We start from the raw sequence: 22,756 nt of genomic DNA, 5'->3' as shown, positions 1-22,756 counted from the left end.
CAGATTTTCTGGGAGATGCCCACTCTCAAATGCTTTGCCATTTTTTCCCCCACTAAGTGCATTTCTCAGGTGCTATACTTGCATTTCTTGGCTTAAAAAATGTCACCAACTGGGTCTCACTTTTGGTTCCAGGGATGAAGTCCCTCAGTGGCCTAGGCAACTTGGGGAGACATGTGGCCTGTTGCAGAGAATCACCCGGGTCTGAGTCCCTCCAAGCCCCACTCCCCACCTCTCCAGCATGTCTCACCTAAACTGCCTTTTCTCTTTTCCAATCTTCTCTGAAAGATTATTTCTGAACTTCATTGTATATTTTCTAATCATTAAAATTGAAGGAGAAAAACTTCACTTCTCTTAGGATTTTTTAAAAATTGATCAAACATATTTTGGATACTTGCCCTGTGTCAACAACTGTGCTATATACATCAGGGGTGTGAGGGTGAAAATGACATTATGTGCTGAAGAGTTCCTGACTCAGTAGAGAGCAGACAAGCCTCAGAAAGTACATTTACCTTTTGTGGGGCCTTGGGTAATCAGCGGATAAGAGCAACCTCTTTGAAAACAGAGTGTGTTAGCTTTCTAGGGTTTCCATAATAAAGTACCACAAACTGGATGGCTTAAAATGATAGAATTTTATTGTTTCACAGTTCTCGAGGCTATAAATCTTGAATAAAGATGCTAGCAGGGTATCTCTGGACCCATTTCGTAAAGTGTAAAATCAGTATAGCAACATCTCCTTGTAATGTTGTTGGAACAACCAACCTAATTAACAAGATGGTGCCCTTAGCATCTTGCTTGGCCCCCAATGAGTGTTCAATAAATATTAATTACTGTAGTTATAAAATCTACATGCTATATCCCCCCATCCAAGTCAGTTTGTTCCATGACAGAAGTACCAAATGGGTAAGATGCATTCTCTCACCTTCTGGAGTTTATATTCTGGGGAAGGTTTAGCTGTATAATAGATAGTTTCAATTATAACATGGAGCGTGCTAGGTAGAGAGGTGAACGGGTATTTGAGAAAAGAAGAGTGAAGCATTTATATCAAGCCGGAGGGTCCAGGAAGCCTGCCTTTGAGTTTGGGCCCCAGCCAAGTGAAGGGCGGTGGTGGCGGCGTGCTTGACCCAGGTGCGTGAGTGGCAGCAACCAATGCAGGGATCCCAGGCAATTCAATAGCACCAACAGTAGACGTGTGTTGACCATTTGCTGTGTTCCAGGCATTATGCTGAATTCTTGACACCTTAGTTTTCCATGTAAACCTTGCAACCCCCCTGAGGAATCATCATTTCCATTTTACAAAAGAGAGAGGCAAAGCATGGCCAGGCCGTGGCTTGCCCAAGGCTACGTGGCAGAGCCCAGCTCTTAGGCACCTCCTGGGCTGAGTGTCAGGCTGAGGGGAGAGCCCAGAGGGACCTGCTGGAGCCCTCTGCAGGGACTTGATGTCAGGGTGAGCAAGGGGTTAGGGAAGGTGAGGGGTGGGGGGGAAGGTGAAATGTGTGAAGCTGGGAATCATGAGTCCAACTGCACTTTCCAGATGCTTCTGTGTGGAGCATGGATGCAGGGAGCAAGTGTGCAGCAGAAAATCAGACAGGAGCCTTCTCAAGTTGTCCCGAGAGCCGCCGGCAGTTCTTGGTCTCCGGTAATGCCCCAAAGAAATCTGTGAGAAGCCATCAGAAATGACTCTGCTGATAGCTATGGGACCAAGGACGTAGATCCAAGATCCAAGTGCAACGGGCAATCTTCCCTCCAACCAAGCCATGGACCATCCTGTGTCCCACTTTCCCTCCACTTCTGGAACCTTCCATCCCATATCCACCTGTAATTTCCTATTTCCTATTAGGTGTGCATGCTTGGTTCCTCTGCTCCTTCCTGGAGGAATCTTGCCTGAGTTCTTCCCCTGGTGATCGCCCCGGCTGAGGACCAGCACGGCCACAGGCTGTGAATGTGTCCGGAAGTTCCCTGGCACCAAAGTAGTTGAGCTAATACATTTGCCTAATTATTTATTTCTTTATTATTTATTTTTGCTTCTCCCTATCCACACACATTTTCTTCTCTTGAAGATTGTCCTTAAGAAAGTTGCAAGTTTTAGGGGAATGTCTGGGGACTGATTCTCCAGGCTAGCTCCAGGTCATGCTTGAAAAAGAAGTGGGACAGATGTGGGTCTTGGGAGAGTCTGCTGTCCACAAGGATGTGCTTCAGGATGACACGTGGGACCCCAAGCCTGCTGAAAGCTGAGCACATCCTGCCTCCACTCACCTCACCCCTCCCATATGTCATCGTTCCCCAAAGCGCTCATGACTCTGATATTTTCCTTCTGTATTTGCTTAATGTCTGTCTCCGGTCACTAGGATGAAAGCTTTCATAGAGCAAGTGTTTTCTCTGTTTTATTTACTGTTGCAATGCCTGGCACATAGTAGGCACTTAATAAATATTTGTTGAATACATGAATGAATGAAACTTCTGCATGCGTTTTGTCATTTTTTATCCACTGGTGGGTAACAGGGAAGTCCATCTGGGCCATAGCTGAATCTTGGGGAGATGGTGGCATCTCAGATGGTGCTGACACTGTCACAGCGTCACCCACCAGCTGGGACCACTCCCTTCCTTGTTCATGTGGACCCAATAGCTTGCAGATTATTGTTGCCATCAGAGTCTTTCAGCTTCAAGAGTGCCCTTGCTGTTCATGTTTGATCCAAATAAAAGCACACCACCTATTAAATGCCTGAAACGGATCAGGAGTATTGATATCCTTGTCCAACACCTCGTGGCTCAGTTGGAAAATCCTTAATTCTAACTTAAGCCAGCTTGTCCCCAAAGGCTGTGCTGATTGCCATGTGCCCTGGCCCCACACACATCTGTTGCTTTAGTCCCGTGAGTGAGGACTTTAGGACAATGACAAGTACCATCCAACAAGCACAGGGACTGTGTGCGGGGGCATCTTGCTACATAACACCCCCCCAGGATCCCAACTGGGGTGAGGAGGAGGAGGTGGGTGGTGGGAGGGTCCTCTATGTTTCCAAGCTGTTAGGATGAATAGTGAGTTTCAACCATGATAAACTGCTGCTATTTCACAGATTATTGGCTTATCACTATGGCATTGCTAATAGCTCCCCCTAATAGTGGAAATAAAACTTCCAACAGACCTTTCTCAAGATATTATGATTGTAAAAGTTTTCCTTACCACTTGAAAGCCTAGTCATCTCCCAAGGGAGGTGTCAGAAGAATGAACAAAGTACAATGGAAAAATCCGTGTTTAAATCAAGCGTTTAAATGTTGGGAGTCAGGGTGGTTTTGAAGGATGAGCAGGAGTCTTCCAGGCAACGGCGAGGAGAGGTGGGATATTCCAGGCGGAGGAAAACCAGCTTGCCACCTCCTAGACCTGAGTTTCCTGCTTGTGCTGATGGTACAAGACTCCTCTAACTGAACCCAGGTGGAAGGGAGACTGTGCTTCATCTGTTTTGCTTCCTGCTCTGTCCAGATAGGCAAGACCATGCCTGCCATGATGCAGTCCCATGATAAACACTTGTGAATGTTGAATAAATGGCATCCGCCATGCCCAGCAGTGACTGGCTAGAGGAAGAGCCATTTTTTACTCTCTAGCTTCTCACACTGTCAGCCTGTGGCCACAGCCTTTTCTTCTGTTTCTGCTCCCACCCCCTCGGGTAAGGTTCTGAAATTAGAGCAGTAGCCCTATAAATGATCTCCCCATGTAGGATACATGGAGTGTCTGTGCTCGCTCCATTTATCCTACTCACAGCTGTACACCTGGTATTCCTGAAGAACAGTTGGAATACTTACTTTATTCTTGTCCAAAAACTATCAACGACTCCCTGTACCTAATGTGCTGAGTATAGATGCCTCATCTTGGCTTTCAAGATTTAACACAATATGACCATACTGCTAATCTTTAGCTTCATCACTTACATCTTATCTCTGTAAGTTCTGTGTTCCGGTAAAACTGAAATGTTTTCTGCTCCCAGAACATACTCTCTACTTTCTTACCTTTAAACCTTTCTTCATGTGGTTCCCAGGACGTGGAAGAAGAGCTCCCTCCTGCAAGTATGCCGTTGAGATCTACCCCTCATCCACCTTCAGTGCCACAACCGCCAAGAATCTTTTCTGATTAAGCCCTCCTAACACTACATCTTTCTTATGATACTTAACATGTTCGTCTTGGAATTTTATTCTCTGTCCCCGTGTTTCTAGCCCGGAGAGTTGGATGGAGTAGGCATTCTAAGAGATTTGTGGGATTGAACCAAGTACCAGTTATGTGACAAGTTCCCAGCTAGATGCAGGGGATACTGCACGGGATACCTTCTGGGAATGATATAGGAGAAAGCATGAGGAATTGCTTTGTAAATTCAGAAGTAGCGTGCACGTCTGAAGTTGTATAGAGATGATGATGATGGTGGTAACGATGATGGTGATGATGGTGATAGTGATGGTGATGAATGTGCAGGATGCTCATACTTCCTCCTCCAGATCTACTCTCCACCTTTCTCATTCTGCTCTGTCCCCTGGGAAGCTGATCCCCATGGACTGTATCAGCCAGGCTCCTCCCTTTCCTACTGGGTTCAGCGAATGTCAATGGAAAGTCAGAGAGTGAGAGGAGAGTTTAGGTATTTATTTCCCCAGCTCTCTTTGCTGGGCCTCAGTTTGCACTTGAGAGATCACAGTTGAGCTAGTCCCTCTCCTATAGTTAGAGCTCCTGCCAAACTCTAGCAGCCACTTCCCACCTGGCCCATTTGGCCGGGGGTGGTCACAGCTCCCTTTGTTGCCAGCCCAAGGTGTGTCACTGATAGGTTCCCGCAACCCTGCCCTAACCACCATTTGACAGCACTCTCAGATTCCCCCTTGTCCATGTACCACCTGAGACCCTGACAGACACAATGACTACTGATGACAGCAGTGGTGATAGTGGTTGTGGAGATTTTTCTCCCAGCTGGGAGTTGGAGTATTCTAATGAGGAGAGCAACTCTATGCAGAAAGGCCACAGAATTGTGGCAAAGGCTAGCAAGATGCTCACTGGATTAATATCCATTGCTGCATAATAAGCTACCCCAAAGCCTAGTGGCTTAAAACAATAATAATAACTTATTATTTCTTATCCTTGTGCAGGTCAGGAATTCAACAGGGCATGGCAGGATGGCTCATTTCTGTTCCATCCTGTCTAGGACCTCCTCTGGAAGGTTGGAAGGTTGGAAGTTTGGAGGCTTATTCACTTACATGTCTTGTCTATCTATCAGATGATCTTGGCTGTTGGCTGGGGTCCATAGGGGAGCATGCAGAGAAAGAGAAAGCTATGTTGCCCTTTATAACCCAGCCTCAGAATCGTGCAGTGTCCCTTCCACCATGTTCTACTGGTTGAGGTGGTTGTAAAGACCCACCCAGGTTCAAGGGGAAGGAATGTAGATCTCACCTCTTGATGGAGTTGATGTCACATTGTATGATATGGACTAAAGTGATGCATGTCACTTCTCCATACATGGCCAGTTCTCTCTTCCCATGAAGCAGCAACTATGCAGAGTTCATACTGAAGATGACAATGACCCCAAAGTCAAGGAGCCTGCATCTCTGCGTCATCTCTCGGGGGAGAGCCACCCAATCCATATTGACCTGAGAGAGGGAAATAAACAAATTTCTAGTGTGTTAATCCTCTGACATTTGGCAATTGCTACAAGAATAAAAGTATATCTATATCCTATAACTTTGTCTGAGTCAATGTATCTTCCTGGATGAACAGCACATCTCTTAGGACTACAAATCTGTGCCAAAAGCAAGGAACTAGTTAATTTCTTCTTCCTCCTTATAACCCGCACACTTCTTCCCACCCCACGTATTAGTGAGCCGTAAACTGACCACATGGAGGAGGAAGGAAGTCTTGGGACTGCCAAGGTCTCTGGCTGGCGGGATCACTGACTGGCTCCACAAAGGGCTTGGCCAAATGCTGGAAGAGGGAAAATGTTAACATGAATATAGTAAATGTTCAGTCCTTATTTGAAGGGTCTTGGGGAAAATGGAGATTGCTGTGTTAGAAATGATTGGCAGGTGTGTGCCTGCAGGGGCCTTACCCCACCCAGAAGACATTGTCTGAAGGAGAAAGTCGGCCCAGTGTCCGTCCAAATAAAAGCCTGGGAAAAACATCTGTCAAGTGATATTTAGCACTGACATTTTCATAAGGATCCAGTCTATAGAGGGTTTTCCCAGGGCTTGGAAAACCACATTTTTCATTCTTCCTCCTTCCTCATATTCTGTAATTAACAGTGTGCACAGGGTTAAAGGTATGTTTGCAGTGATGTGCTTTAAGGACTACATTTTAAAAAGCTTTTTACTTGGAAATAATTTCAACGATAATAACTTCAATAATAACAATTTAATCATAATGATAATATTAATAATTTCAAAAAACAATATTTTTTTTCCCAATTTGGGAGTAAGTTGCACAGATCATGGCTCTTTACTTCTAAATGCTTCATTATATATTTCTTAAAAATAAGCTCGGACTTTGGGGGATGGGGGGCATGGGCAATATGTGTGGCCTGAACTTTTGTACCCCCATAATGAGCTGAAATTTAAAAAAAAAATAGCAGTATTTTTACATAACCATAGCACAGCTGTCAACCTCAGTAAATTTAACATTGGTAATATTTTTTTTCTAATCTACCATCAGCATTCTGATTTTAACAATAACTTGACTCAACAAAGTATTATTTAGCATTTTGCCCCCTTAGTATACATTGTCATGTCTGTCTGGTCTCTTTTTCTTTCCGAGACAGAGTTGCACTCTGTTGCCCAGGCTAGAGTGCTGAGGCATCAGCCCAGCTCACAGCAACCTCAAACTCCTGGGCTCAAACAATCCTACTGCCTCAGCCTCCCAAGTAGCTGGGACTACAGGCATGCGCCACTATACCTGGCTAATTTATTCTATGTGTTTTTAGTTGTCCAGCTAATTTATTTATTTATTTATTTATTTATTTATTTTTAGCAGAGATGGGGTCTCGCTTTTGCTCAGGCTGGTCTTGAACTCCTGAGCTCAAATGATCTGCCAGCCTTGGCCTCCCAGAGTGCTGGAATTACAGGTGTGAGCCACTGTGCCCGGCCTCTCTGGTCTCTTTAACCTTGAAAATTTCTATAATTTTTCTTTATATTTTATAGTATTGGCAATTTTGAAGAATACAGTCATTTTAAAGATAGTATTTCATTATTTTCATGTTTTCTGTTTTCTGTTTCCCCATGATTAGATTCAGTTTGTGCCTCCCCAGCTGGATACCCACAGGTAATTCCATGTTCTTCCCAAGGCATCACTTCGGGATGAACACTGTGTAGTGTTCATCTGCCCTCCTTGGTGGTGTCGGTGTTGATCTCAAAGGGCAATAACTTCAGTAAAATCCTTAAAAAAAGAAGCCTTTTGAAAATATAATCTAATTCCCTGAAAACCATTTTCCAAGTTCACATCTGCGGAGTCTCAGTCTCTAAGAATGCAATATTGGGAGTGAATGCTCTTCTTGACAGAATGAAGCAGGGTAAATGTGTCCTGAGCTCAGCAATTGTGCTTCTCACCCATCCAGACCTTCTAGATACTGCTGGTTCTGATCTTCAGGCAGGGTGAGAAGACCCGACCAGGACACACACCTGGGCAAATGCTCACTGCCATCTGGGTTCTCAGACACCCGAGGGGGGCCTGCACGTGACCTAAGCTTTGGGATATGGAAGCTGCAATTCTGCATTTGTTCTCAATCAACCAGGAAATTCCTGAAGGAGCGAGATGGCTGGAAGACATCCTCTTGAATGGAAGCCCTTGCTCTCTGCCGCTGGATCTGCCATGTCTAATATTTTCCCATTCTGCTCGCATGAAGAAATAGAAGAAATAGAAGGGACGCTCATCTAACTTTCAGGGATACTGATTGGAAAGGGCTGGTTACCATAATCTCAGGATCACAAATGATCTTCATAAACTGGACCAGTACAAGGCTCCATATTAGGTTATTAAGTATGAAATGTTCTATGTCCTTAAGTACTAAGTTTGACAGTTGATATCTTTGACATTTCACTTTGACACTTCTTGTTTTATTTTTATTGTGAAGATATATCCTCATTTTTTCGAATGCACAGTTTGGCTTGTGATTATCTTTCAAATATTTTTTAGAGCAATTTATGTGAAACCGTGGATAAGTAAAAAAATTTGTGTTTTTTTTTAATATGAGTTCTGTTGTGGAACAAATGCTTCACAGACTGATCAAAATATCAGCAAAATGTTTGAGAAAGATGTGGCTAATGAACATACAGTATGTCAATGGTTTGAGAAGTTCCATTCTGGTGATTTTAATCTAGAAAATGAGCCACACAGTTGACCTGAGACCAAGGTGGACACATTTTTTATTGAGGCTTAAATTATATACACTAAGTTTTTCCTTTTTATTGTACTGTTTCATGAGTTTTGACAAGGCATATAGTCAAGTAACCAACACCAAAATCAAGATTTATAACAGTTTCACCCCCCATAAAAGTTCCCTTGTATCCCTTAGTAGTCAACCCCACCCCTCAGCCCCTGGCAGTCATCGAGCTGTTTTGTCTTTATAGTTTTATCTTTTCCAGAATGTCATAAGAATGGAATTATATTTATGTAAACTTTCCATCAGACTTCTTTTGCTTAATGAATGCACTTGAAGTTAATCCATGTTGTTGCATATATTAGTAGGTTGCTCCTTTTTATTACTAGGTAGTATTTCTTTGTAGGAATATAGCACAGAATGCTCATCCATCCATCGTTTAAAGGACATTTGTGTTGTTTTCAATTTGGGGCAATTATGAATAAATCCATTTATTAACATTCATGTACTGTTTTTTGTGTGAGCGTATCTTTTCACTTCTGCTGGGCAAATAGTTAGGACTAAGGCTCCTATATTAGGTCATATGTTAGGTGTATGTTTAACTTTTTTAGGAAACTGCTAAACTGTTTTCCTAAGTTACTAAACCAGTTTGCACTCCCACTAGCAACGTATGGGAGTTTCAGATCTTGATATTATCAGCATTCCAATATGGGCAGATTGATATTTCATGGTGGCTTAAATTTGCATTTCCCTAATGACAAATGATGTTGAGGATCTTTTCCTATATTTATTTGTCAATATGTCTTCCATGGTAAAATGTCTGTTCAAATATTTTATTGTTTTTTTTTTTTTTCATATCCTTGGTAAGTTCTTCATCTGATACATGTTTTACAAATATTGCCTCCTCCACCTTGCTATGCCTTTTCTTTTCATTTGCTTAACAATGTCTTTTTTTTTTAAGCAGAAGTGTTTAATTTTCATGAAGTAATTCAATTTATCACATTTTTAATGTGTTGGATTTTTAGGTCATTTTTAAAAAATATTTGTCTAATATGAGGTCACAAACATTTTCCTATGTATCCTTCTAGAAGTTTTATAATTTTACATTTAGGTCTGTAACCCATTCTGAGTACATTTTTGTATATGGTGTAAGGTAGAGATTGAAGTTGCATGCATTTATACATGGTGGGTTTTATTGTTATTTTCCTGCAAAGATAATATTAAGTCAAGGATACATCTTACAAATGATAGACCTTTCGACTGAAATAAGTACTAGAAATAGAAGACCAGGGAAGCCTGGCTCAGTTTTTGTAAGAAAGACCTAGAATTTAAGGTGATCTACATGCTCACTAAATACCAACAGTGTGTCTGATCTGCTAAAATAGGTTGAGATTGTGACATTCAGTTAAAAGGAAATACTAATCCTGCTGTTTTCCATACTGGTCAAGCAATGCTTGAATTTCTGGTAAGTTTTTGTGTGATTTTTTTTTAAAAAGAGGGACAATGACAAAACAAAGAAGGATTGGAATGATCTTGGTGGGTTTGGCCTAGGGGTGGAGGGCAGGAAGGTGAGGGAGGTCAGGATGTGACCATGATTCCCGATAAGCAAAAAAAAAAAAAAAGGTTTCATTCTTTGGAAAGGCACCCTAGTGTTAAGAACTCAAACTTTGATGTCAGCCAAATTGGCTTAAAATTCTAACCCTGTATCGCTCTGGCTGTTGGACAATAAGTGACTTGTTTAACCGCTCTGATTTTTTGTTTCTATGTCTGCAAACTGTGGATAAGAAAACTCCCTCTCTCATAATTTTTTATTGTGAGCAATTAACATAAAATAATCCATGCCAAAAGCCTAGTTCAATGCTTGGTGTTCTGTATGTGCTTCAAAAGTGCTACCTATTCTTTTTTTTTTTTTTTTTTTGCTATTTATTATTTATCCACTCAAATTTCATTCATTAAGCTTCTACCATGTATCAGAAAGTGGGGGTATCAAAATGGTAGATAACAATCCCTCAACAGGCTTAACCTAGTAGAAGTGGAAATTGGACCAATCTAGACAAGTGAGTCAATATGGAATGCAGGGTTAATTGCTTGCATCCGAGTTATCATGTGCATGTGTGTATGTGGGGTGTATACAGGGTGGGATAGGGATTGAGGCTGTGTACATTTACTATGGTGGGCTTTTTAAAAATTTTCCAGTGAAGATGATATTAAATCAAGGACACATCCTATAAATGATAGAATCTTCAACCAAACGAAGTATGATAAATGCAAGACCAGTGAGGCACCTGAGTCAGCCCAGGGGCCAGAGACCAAGCGTAGTTTTCTAGAGGGAGAGCTGATCCTTGAACTAAGACCTGAAGGAATTGGCTCACCTAGAGGGAGCTGGGGAAGGACATAGAAGGTGGCCCCCACTGAGCAACCAGCCAGCCTCCAGAGCATGGTGGTGAAGAGCATGGATTTTAGAGCTACACAAAACAGTTTCGAATGATTCTGGGAAATGGTTGATCTCTTTGACCCCAGTTGCATCACTTGTGAGGCATTAATAATTTCTCCATCACAGGTAGTTGTAACGGTGAAAGGAGACGTGAGTGCCGCTCGGAGTGAGCACTCAGTACTGACTGTTTTCATATTAATATTTATCCACAGAACTCAAGCAATCCAGTTAGTCTGGAGCAGAGGTGAGGCGGGGGTGGTGGGGAATCAGACATGAGCGGTAGCAGGGCCGGATGATCCACGGGCGGGATTGCACCACAAGGAATGCGGCTCTTATCTCCAAGGTAATGATTAGCCAGAAGAGGGTCTTAAGCAAGGAACACTGAATTTTAGAAAAAGCTGCAGAGCACTGGATAGGACAATAAATTACAGGGGGTCCGACTGGATGCAGGGAGTGAGGTTAGGGGATGTGCAGACATCAAGGCTAGAGATGGAGCCTGGGAGAACTGGGACAATGACAGGAGGACCAAGAGCAGGGGTTAGAAGTGAAGAACGTTTCAGAGGCAGTGCTAGAGGCTTGCTGGCTGTGAGAGGTGAGTGGGAGTGGAGGTGGAGATGGCTTCCCGGTGTCTGACTTGGGCGAGATGGGAGAGGATGGAATGGAATGGGCTTGCAGGGAAAGACTTGAGTTCACATTCATCTTGGGGTGCCTGTGGGCCATTGGAGTGGAGATGCATGCAGGCAGTTAGAATTTGGGTCTAGATCCTAAACAAAGGGTCCCAGCTGGTGATGCTAAGATGGCAGATGTCACCAAATTGGCAGACGCAGCCTTCAGTGGGGTGAGATTGCTCAGAAACAACTGGTTCAGAGGCAGCCCAATGGTCTGTGTTCATAGTCTTCTCTGCGCGATTGAGCTGGGGCATGTTACTTAACCACTTTCAGCCTCAGTTTCCTTATCTGTAAAAGGAGAGTCCAAGTACCTGTGTCCTTATCTGGGAATGAAATGGATATCTATATGCAAGTGCTTACAGTAGTGCCTGACACAGAGAAGGTCCTCCTTGACCACCACTTTTACAAGAACAAGAGCACAGAGCTGAGCGAAGGCACCAGGAAGGTGCTGCAGGCCAGGGGAAGAGGACTGAGGAAGAATGGCCATGACAGATACTGACAAGGGTCTTCCAGAAAGGAGGGAAGGGAGAGAATCTGGTGATGTGGAAGCTAAGACGGGAGACCCTTTGGAGGAAGAATGGGTGCTGGACAGTTTCATAAGTTCTCCAGGGAGAAACTGAGAAGGTTTAGGTAACCGAGAGGCCATTGGTGTACATCTTTGGTCGGGTAAGAGGCTGGGGGCAGAGGCTGGAGGGAAGGTGAGAACTGAGGAAGGAGAGTCAAATAAATGCTTAGAAAAGAAAGAGAAGACGATATCTGTATTGAGAAATATTTAAAGCTGTTGTATAGAGCAAAATATGTTATCTCATGTAACGCAATACATCCAGGCGGGTATTGTCAGCCTCATTTTACAGCTTAGCAAATCCAGGCTCAGAGAGGTTGAAACACTTGCTTGAGGTCACACAGCTGATAAGAGTGGCATCTGATCTTAGAATGACTTGGGCTTACACTCTAAATCCAACAGGTGGACGAATAAGGGGACAGATGTGTGTTTAAAATTAGAAAGAACGTTTTAGCCATTACAGACACCTAATAACGGACTAAACCATATCACAAAGTAAGGAGGCCCCCGTCACGGATGAACATATAGCCCTTAGGAGGCACAACCAATTTGTATTATGTGTGTATATATTTAAGTGTTTGCATGCCTCACTGGAGCCTGAGTTTCTTGCGTTTATTAGTTTTGGAATCCCCTGATTTCCCACAGTGCCTGGGATATAGTGGGGACTCCATAAAGGTGTGGTGCCAGCCGCGCTTAGAGGACATTCTTGTACCAAGAGGTGAGACCAGGTATCTGTACTGTAAGACCCTTCTCTGGTCTAAGCCTCCATGAATCTCTGAATTCTCTGAGTCACAGGTGTGAAATCTCCAGCAGGAATCAGCTGTGAGTATCGGAGGCTGGGATAGAAGCCAAGCAGACACCAGCAAGACAGAGGGAGGGAGGAGGCAGGGTCAGAGTCAAGGCCAGGAGTCCAGTCCAGGGCGAGCCCCAGCGTGGAGGCATGGACGGGGCTGTGGAGACCCAGAGCACAAAGGGTTCACCAGAAGCATCTCAATTTCAGAGCAGGTCCCCAGATGGAACAGATGCCCAGCACAGCAGGGGTGACACTGAGCCCACCGAGTTCTCAGGCTTTGCTGTGTGGGGTAAGCTGGCTGGCGGCTCAGACTCCAAGGAGCTGGGCCGCGTTATCAGTTTCCCCAGTGATTTTGAGTGAGTCAGAGGGTGGGTCTCCTGGGGATACTGGAGCGGAAATGAAACAGGGGGACCTGGGGAGCCTTACTCGTGGACAAGGCATGACAACAGCGCCACTGAGAGTCTTTGCTGGAATGCTTCAAAGTGAAGGGTCAAAACCAAGGCACGTCATATACTTTATAAGATTTGGTGCTTGAAACAAACCAACAAAATGTGTGTGATGATCCTGACGGATACAGAATAATACTGAAGCCCAGAGAGGTTGAGCATCTCATCTAGGACCACACAGCGAGGAAATGCGGAAATTAGAACAAAGCTCAGACTCCCAGGGTTAGGGAAAGAGCGGGGAGGGAGCCTCTGAGGTCATAAAACTTAAAATTGTTCCTTGCTCTTCAGAGACATCAACACCAGAGAAGACACTGGTTTGAGATTGAGGCAGCCTTTTTTAGGGCTAGGGAAGGCCTTTGGAGGAAGAGGAAGACTGAGTGCACTGGGTTGTGTTCTTTGATTCCAGGTGCCAGTCCGATAGCCCTGCTGCACCTCTGGGAGTGGTTGGAGTCACTCTCAGAAGTCACAGCAATGTGGGGTATCACCGAGGGGACGTGTCACAGGGTGACAGAATGGTGGTGGCCGTGTGCGTGCTGTGTTACTCTTCTCAAAGGTGCCATGCGAAACTCGTCCTGTATCACACAGCAGGCCCTCGTGGGAGCCAGATTTGGATTCTTCAGAACACACGGCCTCTCTGGTTGGCTTTCCAAGCATCAGGCCTGGAGAAGGACCTCAGGTCCCTGGAGTAGGCTTTGTTCTTCTCTCCCTATCCCCGGCCTTTGTTCTTGGCAGAGCTAATTAGGCTCAGTGGTTAATTAACAGGCCCCAAAGTGAAGGAGAACAATGGCAAAGCCCTGGTGGCTTCCTCCCACGACTCCCCTCTTCCAGGAGGTGGGTCATCTGGGCTGCTTTGATGAGACAAGCTGGCATGTTGGAAAAGTCCACCTGGGAAGGTCCTGAAGGCAGCCCCAGCTAACAGCCCGTGAGCAGCCGAGGCCCTTGAGAACGCTGGTCCCACCAACAACCACCGCAGTGAGCTTGGCGGCAGTTCCTTTTCCACTACAGCTTCCACACGAGCCCCTGGCCAGCATCTCCACTGTTGTCTTTATGAGACACCATGAAGCAGAGACTCCACCTCGGCCAGGCTTGGTTTCCGGCCAACAGAAACTGTAAGATAGTAAATGTGTGCTGATTAAGCCACTGAGATTTGGAGTAATGTGTTCACCCTGCAAGAGTCATTAATAGCTCACTCTAGATTAACTGATTTCACTCGTGCATCGTTTCTCAGAGAGGTTAAGTAACTCCTGCCAGATCACACAGCTACTGATTCATAGACTAGGTATTTGAACTCACATCAGAGGTGCTTCTCAGAAGAGGCTGCAGGATATAGGATCCCACACAGTCTGCTAAGACTTCTGTGCTTCAGTTTGCTAGAATGATTCTCCTGCTTTCACTGATGTGAGGAAGAAGTTAATACTCACTGGCCACCAGGTTTTTGCCAGGGACTTTGCAAGTACTTTCACATCCAATTTCCCCAATATGAGGTGGGCATCACTGCACCCATGTACTGGCTTTCCCACAGTGGGTTTTCCAGACGCTGATCCCCCAAGGCGCTCTGTAAAAACAAATATTCTATTGCTCAAAATATTTGGGAAACACTGTACTCTTGGAAATTCACTCTGCGTGTGAGCCCACTAAAGGCTAAGAGGAACTGCAGAAAACTACTTCATGTTATCTAATATCATACGTTCTAATTTTGTTAGACTGTGAAAACTTTCATTCATCTAACAACAGCTCACCTTCCAAGGAATATTCCACAAAAAATACTTTGGAAATGCTGGCTTCTAGGAAATTTTCACACTTGTGTATGTATTTTTTCAAGCAAACCTCAAAACTTTATAATGACAGAGTAACAGTTTCCATTTTATAGGTAGGAAAACTAAGTGTCAGGGAGTTGTGAAATCATTGTCAAATTATGTTCATCCTTTGGGTGGTAGCCGATCTCTGCAGTATTTGATGTGGTCAGTTACTCCTTTTCTTTTTGCTTCCTCCTTCCCTCCCTCTCTCCCTCCCTCCCTTCCTTCCTTCTTCTCTTTCCCTCTTCCTCTCTTTCTCTCTCTCTCCTGTGGTCCAGAGGAAAATTTTAAGGAATTCCAAAAAAGATTTCCTCTATGACCTTGCTCTACTCACTGTCTTGTTCTCTTCCTATTTGTCAGACCGGTCCTCCTCTCATTGTCCTTTGCTGAGTGTGCCTCCTCCATCCTGTCCTCAAACATCTGCATTTCTGTAGTCGTCTTCCTTCTGCTCACTCTGGCACGTCCTCTCTGAGTGACCACATCCCCCATAGAGCTTCGGCTGCCCCTGAGCAGTCCAGCCCTCTTCCCGGACCCTCCCTTGGCTCTAGGTCCTTCTGCACAACTTTTTACCACGTGTCCCTGCTTGGACACGTTTCCAGTGCCTCATGTTCAAACTACACCCACCTGGAAGCCTTCCTTGTCCGGTGTGTGCCCTTGCTAAGCCGGGTGACATCTAGTGCTGGAACTCGGGTGATGTGCTGACTTCTTTCCTCCTAATCAGTTTGATCCATGTTTTAACAATCCTGCATCAGGCAGTTTCGGAAGTGGCTCCTTCACCCCCATGGCCACTGTCCTCATCCCTAATGAGAGCCCTCGCTGGCTGCTGGGTGGCTTCCTGTGGACGCTGCCTTCCCATCAGCACACCAGCCCACCCTCCCAAGCCTGCCTTCCTCAGGAATCTTTCCCCACACTGGCAAATCTGACCTACAGGCTGTCTTTCATTCCTTTGGGCAGGTCCCCGGTTACCTCCAAAGTCAAGTCCATGGTCTTCCACGTGGATCCTGAGGAGGTCCTTTCATGATCTCACTCCGCTTCCTCCCGTCTCACCTCCCAGACCTGCCTGCCTGTCCCCCAGGGGTGCCAGGAGCTTTTCCACTCTGCTCACAATCCCTCTTCCCTCAGTGTGCACACTCCTTGTATTTTTGTTCACTTGTAGACAATTCTTGCTTCAAAAGTCTGCTTAGTAAGTGATTAGATGGTGACAAAACATGCAGCCTTGTAGTACCATCTTGGGGAAAATTTGTAGCATGTATCAAAAATTAAAGAAAAATATTCCTACCTTTTATCTCTGTAAATTCATCCCTGAGAAATAATCTAATACATGAAGCATTCTTTAGGCCCAGAGATGCCCATCACAGGGTTATTTATAATGAAATGTGTTCTCAAGAACAGGAGAATGATCAAGTTAATTATTCAATATTCACTGGAACGTGATGAATAGAAAAGTGATGTGGCAATGTTGTGCCTGCTATAAGTTTAAGTGACACAAAAAAATGGGAGACAAATTATGATACGTTTTATTATTTTGATTGTTAAATATGTGCAAAAAAGCTGAAGGAAAAAGCACGCAGCACATCACTGTGATTGAGATCGGGCACTAGGATTACAGAAAGAGGTTTTGTTCTTCTATTGAGAAAAATTCTGCAGTGGGGAGTGGTGGTTAGGATCCCAGGGGCTAGAGCCAGACTGCCTGTTCTTGTCTCCCTGTGCCTCAGTTTCCTTATCTATAAAATGCACATATTAATGCCCAGGTCGGAGAGATTTTGTGGGGATTAAATGAGTTGATTTAGAGTCATGCCTATAGAATAGTGTTTGGCAAGTAGTAAATACCTGATAAATATTAGTCATTACCATTGCATATCTACGTGGCTATGCCACTGAATTCCTTGAGGGTCAGAATATATCTGATTTTGTTTACCGCCTTAGTTCCCTATACATAGAAGGACTGCAAGAAATATTGTTGCTGAATCACTGAGCTAAGTAGCCTGGAATGAATCTAAGGTTCTCCAGAAACCAAACGGGTATCTAGTACCTCTCCCTGGGAAGATGGGGGCCTGAGCCGAGACCCTGGAAATTTGAGGTCATCGGCAAGCCGGCAGCAGGCAGAGGCAGAATTCTGGGTTTGCAGACTTGACACTGCCGCCCTTGAACTACAGTTCCTCGGTCTTGCCCAGCTCCAGGTGAGAGACCAGGAGTTTTAGCTGTGATCATCTGAGGTGTGACCGTGACTTTTGCTGCCCCAGGAACAAAGAGCAATTTACGGCTCTTTTGTGAAAGGTAGTTTAAGTGGAAGAAAAAGGCAGGTTCATCAAAGGTTGGGGGACCTTGTCACTGGCTCAATTTCTGAAAGAAATGTCCCGCCTGTGTCTCAGTTTCCTTGTCTGCAATATCCCAGCCTTCAGCAGGTGGTCCCCAGCCCTTCCCGACACATTTCTATGGGATCATTTTGATTTGGGATCATTTCAAAACATCTTGTTCCCCTCTCCACCTCTCTGCCCCCACAAGTCTGTGATCTCCAATAGAAACTTCATGCTCTGAGAAAATAGGCTGTGTGAAGCCAACTTCAAAGCTTGGCGATGCAGGCTCCTTGCAGAAGTGCTGGGAGCAACAATGGGCTGGAAGCAGCGCTGGGTAGGGGCTGCCCGGCGGGCACTCTTTAACCTGGCAACTATTGTGTTCAAAGTCATTGCTGCAGCCCCAGTGTAACAATGCATTTGGCAACCGAGCGAGGTTGGTTTTCACAGCAAAGTTGTTCTTGCCAGCAGTGCCAGGCTTCGGACCCTGGGTATAAAAGCTTCAAATGACACTAAATGAAAATAATAAAAACTTTTTTCTTTTTTTCATTCAAAAAAGAAATATAGTATAACCACATCAAAGGAAAAATTTGTATAAAAAAGTAACCGTCTTCCTGTAATCCCAGACCCCTTACCTGTCACTATGATTTTTGGATGCTTCTACTTTTGGATTTCGGGTGTTTCTGTTTTCCTTTTTATTTGATATGATTGTAATCAATACATAAAAATTTGCCTCTCTGTTGCTTGTTTTACTGAACATTGTAATAGGCATAAGGTCTATCATCTTTTCACCTATTGTTTTAGTGGGTACAGAGCATTTCCTGACAGCAATTGCCATAACAAATTGGAACATTTCTCTGGTTTTGGAGGACGATGTGCTATTATAAATAACAATGTAAATGAATATCCCTGGACTATAGCATGTTTTACTGGGTCAGAATTTTTGACTTTTTTTGGCTTTGTTTGACATTTTGATAATGCTACCTTTATTAATTAGTTTGTTTGTTTCTTTCTTTATTTTTCAAAACAGAGACTCCTACTAAATGTATTGCCTCCAGCCATGTGTGAGACTGCAGTTTTCAGGTAAGGTTATTTTTTTTTTCCTCCCAATATTTTCTCATGAACATTTTCAAACACACACAGAGCGGATGAAATAATTTGATAAGGCACATGCACATGCCAATTCGGGATGACTTTTAAGCACAAACATATCTTTGAAATGCTGAGCAGAAAACTAGTAGAGAAAAGTGTGTCTTCTTTCAGCTGGTGCTTCTTGGACATAATCATCATGGCAATTTATTATTATAACATTTTATAGCCTTAAGTATTTTTCAAAATGTCATCAGGCCCATTTTCTTCCTTGATCCTAATCCTCAAGTTATAGACAAGGCAGGAGTTACCATATATCATTTGTGTATTTATAGGTGATGAAACAATGAACAGAGAGGTTAGGGGGGCTGTGTAAGGCCACACAGCAAGAGAGGTGGCACTATTATCATAGTGCGGAGCTCTCAGCGAAGCCATACTTTTACAGAAATGTCTCCCCTTTTCCTTTCTCCTTAACAAGTTCCACTGTACTATAGGAAACCCTGAGCATGTGTCACCACAGTCCAGTGGGCCCTTCCAGGTCCCCGATGCTGTGCATTTGTGACTTGGCACCTTTGCAGGACAGGAGGGCAGGAGCATTCGTCATAGGTAGCCCGGTGATTGTACATGCCAACCTAAGGATTAAAGACTAGCTACAAAAGGAGTTCAAAAGCTCCACTCAATTCCAACACTTTCCTAAAGACACAATTTATCTGGAAAAGTAGGACTAATTTGTACAGCAGATAAACCCAGAAAGTAGGTGTAAGCATGCGCTGGGTTGTTTCCCTGGAGATAAGAGTCTGGGAAGAATCTAAATGATGGCTGAACCACAATTCTGGAAGTTCTGGAGGGCAAGGGGTTTACCCTGGAAAAGGATTCCCCAACACCATCCTCCCCAAGTCTCATGCCTGGGACCAGCAAAGGCCAAAGACCTGGGCATGGCTCAGATGTGAGTTTTCACCATTAATGGTGGTTTCTCCAGAACAGCTCAATGTTCAAGATTTAAATTTCCCTCTCTGAGAATGCAGACTTCCGGCTCAGGAACACAACCAGAGGTGAGACTCTGTGCCCTCTTCTGACATGGCAAAGTGCCCTGGGACCTGAGGTGAAGGAACCTTCACCAAATCTCACAGGCTGTGCTTCCTCAACTTCCTTTTCTTTGCTCCTCCATAAGAGCAAGCGAACTGTTTCTGTCCTTGCTCTGATAACCCACTTAACACTCCCTGGAGGTCCATCGCCTGCAGAGAACTTGTCGTTCCATCCTATGGATGAAGACACAGAGTCTCTAAACCGTTCCGTGAGATGACCACAGGAACTCTGTGGCCCTTTCTTTTTTAGCCAGACCACGGCTCCCACCTTGCATGCAAGGAGAGGCTGTGCTTATGCAATTTGGCACTCCTCCAGCCTGGTTTCAATTTTGGACTCTGGAGCCACTCTTGCTTTGCGTGGACAGAGCTGTCCTGGGCAAGGGAATCCTTTGCTGGTGTGGAAACACATCCCAGTCCCTCTGGGTCTGTGCAGAGGGTCTGCCCGGCGAGTGAGCTCCCCAGGAGGGCTGCGCACAGGGCCTCAGAGACAGCTTCTTCAACCCGACAGGTTTTTTCTTCAGAAAGGCGCCTTCTGCTCTCTGCGTATTCCGCAGCAGCCAACCTCACGGCTTTTCCTTCCTTTCTTTTCATTCTTCAGCCTCCAGAAGAGCAGCTGTTCAACATCAAGCATAAAGGGCAAGTGCTGGAAAACCATCGGGGAGGCCATCTGCTTGTCCTTGCTCTTTGGAAAAATCAATGAATTTGATTTTTGGACAGTCAGTTCCTTAAGCCTGAAAATACTCATTGGAACACTGTGGGTGAACGAAGTCCACCTTTCCAGCCCTCATCGACTTCTCTGAGGTTGGTCAGATGTTGTCACAGTTTCCCCAGAACAGGCCTGGGGAAGTTGGGTGGCGAGAATAGCACTGTGGGCTTGGATGGGCTGGGGGACAGGGCTGCAGAATGGACAGTTATTCTAAGCAGAGGATTTATTTGATTATTTAAAAAAATTTTTTTAAGACAACATGACAAATAACAAATAAAACAAATACAAATCCTATAATGTACCCATTAGGCCAGTGGAAATTCAATGGAGATGCCCTCATAATTTGGAATGTCACAACTGGTAACTTACTATCTTGTCCCAAGATAAATGATGGAAAAGCTAGATGTATGGATGGGTCATAAAATAAATATGTAAAATATTATGGATTAATGAAAAAAATCCGTTGCCAAGTTGGCCTCCTTCTGGGGCAGGTGGGCTGGGAACCACAGCCGGGTCTGACGGATGAGAGGCCCCCAGGGAGTGGGCGTGGAATGCTGGAGACCGGACAGACCTGTCCACAGCACGCGTCTTGCAGGCCCACAAAAGTCCAGCAGCTGCCCAGAGAGCTGGGTGAGATTTCACTCCTCGTGGCCAAGAATCCAGGCTCCCTGAATGCCAGTCTAGCTCTCTTTGTCCTGTGACTAGCTAAACTCTTTCCTTCATCCAATAGCTTCAACTTAATTTTCACCATGTCATTATTTCTGTGGCCCAGACATGCCAATGGGACATCAAAATTATTTTGATAGGAACTTTACTTCATCACTTAGGATTACAGCAAATTACACTCTAGCTTTCCTTTCCCCAGGGTTCTCTGGCAGAAGGGAATAAAACCATATAATCCAAGGCAAGGGGGAAGGGAACTAACTTTTATTGCATTTCCCCTAAATCCAGGCGCTTTACATAGATTATCTCAGATAAATTAATCCCAGGCAACAACCCTATAAGGATTGTCATTTAACAGACAAAGAAAGGGAGATTTAGGGAGGTTGAAAAAGTTACCCAAGACCTCAAGAACACAGCTGAAAAGCAGGCAGATGTGGGGCCAAAGTCCAGAATCTTTCCACTTACAAAGCACCAGCTCTAAAACAGAATACCAAGGACGATAAAACGGGCGTCCCCCGGGCCTCCAGATGAGTGGGGAAAAGAGCGATCCTTGCAAACTGGTGTCTCAGGGCCAGGAAGAGGTGTGTGCATGGCAGGGCCAGGGAATCCAGACCACAGCCTGAGGACAGGAGAGCCACAGCCACCGAGGGCCAAGCCTCCTTCTCCAGAATGCAATCCTGCCCTTGTTCTGTGGGAAACGACAGCCTGCCGGTGGGCACAACACGAGAGGACATTCCCACTCCTCACGGTGATGGTGGTGGCCCTCACCTAGCTATCAAGGCATGCAGGGCTGAATGTCACCTCCAGCCTGCTTCAGGGAATGGCCAGATGGCATTCAGGCCAATTCTGTGCCTCTGGCTGACTAATCTCTCCAGGTACAAGAGTAAACACAGAGCTTGGGGACACCATATGTCCCTGACTCACAGAGCTTACCGGAATCACCAGCATTCTACGTGGCATATGCTTTCCTGGGCCAAGGTGGGAGGTGCGTCCATGTAGTAGAGGACACTTGCCTTAAAATATAAGACAGAGTGACGCAAAGCATAATGAGGGAGTGCAAATCTGGTAGTCACATCCTAAATGACATGAATTTTTAAAATGTGCTTTGTTTTGCTAGACAGTGTACAACGTCCTTCACTCCCTCCCAGTGTCTGGCACAGAGCTGGCCGCTGTGGGCCCTCAGGGACTGCGAGGTGAGTTGGGCTACCTTCATTACCCATTTTCTTTCTTTTGTACTCTGGAATTTCACCCTAAATTGAAAATGGGCTGGGCGCGGTGGCTCACGCCTGTAATCCTAGCACTCTGGGAGGCCGAGGCAGGCGGATTGTTTGAGTTCAGGAGTTCGAGACCAGCCTGAGCAAGAGTGAGACCCCCATCTCTACTAAAAATAGAAAGAAATTATATGGATAGCTAAAAATATATATAGAAAAATTAACCGGGCATGGTGGCGCATGCCTGTAGTCCCAGCTACTTGGGAGACTGAGGCAGGAGGATTGCCTGAGCTCAGGAGTTTGAGGTTGCTGTGAGCTAGGCTGACACCACAGCACTTTAGCCCAGGCAACAGAGTGAGACTCTGTCTCAAAAAAAAAAAAAAAGAAAAGAAAAGAAAATGAAGCTGACCAGAGTTTAAAGGACCTCCTGTTGACATTGGGAAGTGGCATCCCAATCAGATGCCTGTTTCTTGTGCCCCCTCCAGAGCTCACCAGCAGAAGAGGGAGAGGTAAAGGTGGGTGAGGAAGGCAGGGTTGGGTGCTCAGGACTGAGCACACCTGCATGCTCCTGAGTGCTCACTGGGAAGACAGTGGCTCACGAAGCTTCCAGCACCTCTGTTCCTTAGTTGACGAGAAAAATAGAAGGTGGGTTAGTGGAGTCCAGAGTCTTAAGTGTAGAATC

General features: G+C 44.9%; 1 long non-coding RNA gene across 5 annotated transcripts in view; it reads left to right on the top strand.

Annotated features, from left to right (window-relative positions):
• LOC138400915 (uncharacterized) overlaps positions 1–22,756 on the top strand; it is a 62,236-nt gene that overhangs the window by 25,669 nt on the left and 13,811 nt on the right. For 3 of the 5 annotated variants that reach the window (XR_011236393.1, XR_011236394.1, XR_011236392.1), the window contains 3 exons: positions 18,351–18,403; positions 20,093–20,295; positions 21,981–22,056. This is a non-coding gene — a long non-coding RNA (uncharacterized lncRNA). The remainder of the gene's footprint in view (positions 1–18,350; positions 18,404–20,092; positions 20,296–21,980; positions 22,057–22,756) is intronic. The other 2 variants (XR_011236395.1, XR_011236396.1) reach the window with 2 other exon arrangements.

This window comes from Eulemur rufifrons, chromosome 20 (genome assembly GCF_041146395.1).
Source record: "Eulemur rufifrons isolate Redbay chromosome 20, OSU_ERuf_1, whole genome shotgun sequence".
In the NCBI taxonomy this organism is placed as follows: domain Eukaryota; kingdom Metazoa; phylum Chordata; class Mammalia; order Primates; family Lemuridae; genus Eulemur; species Eulemur rufifrons.
The sequence above is the reverse complement of the archived record's forward strand: the minus strand, read 5'-3'. Positions and strand labels throughout refer to the sequence as shown.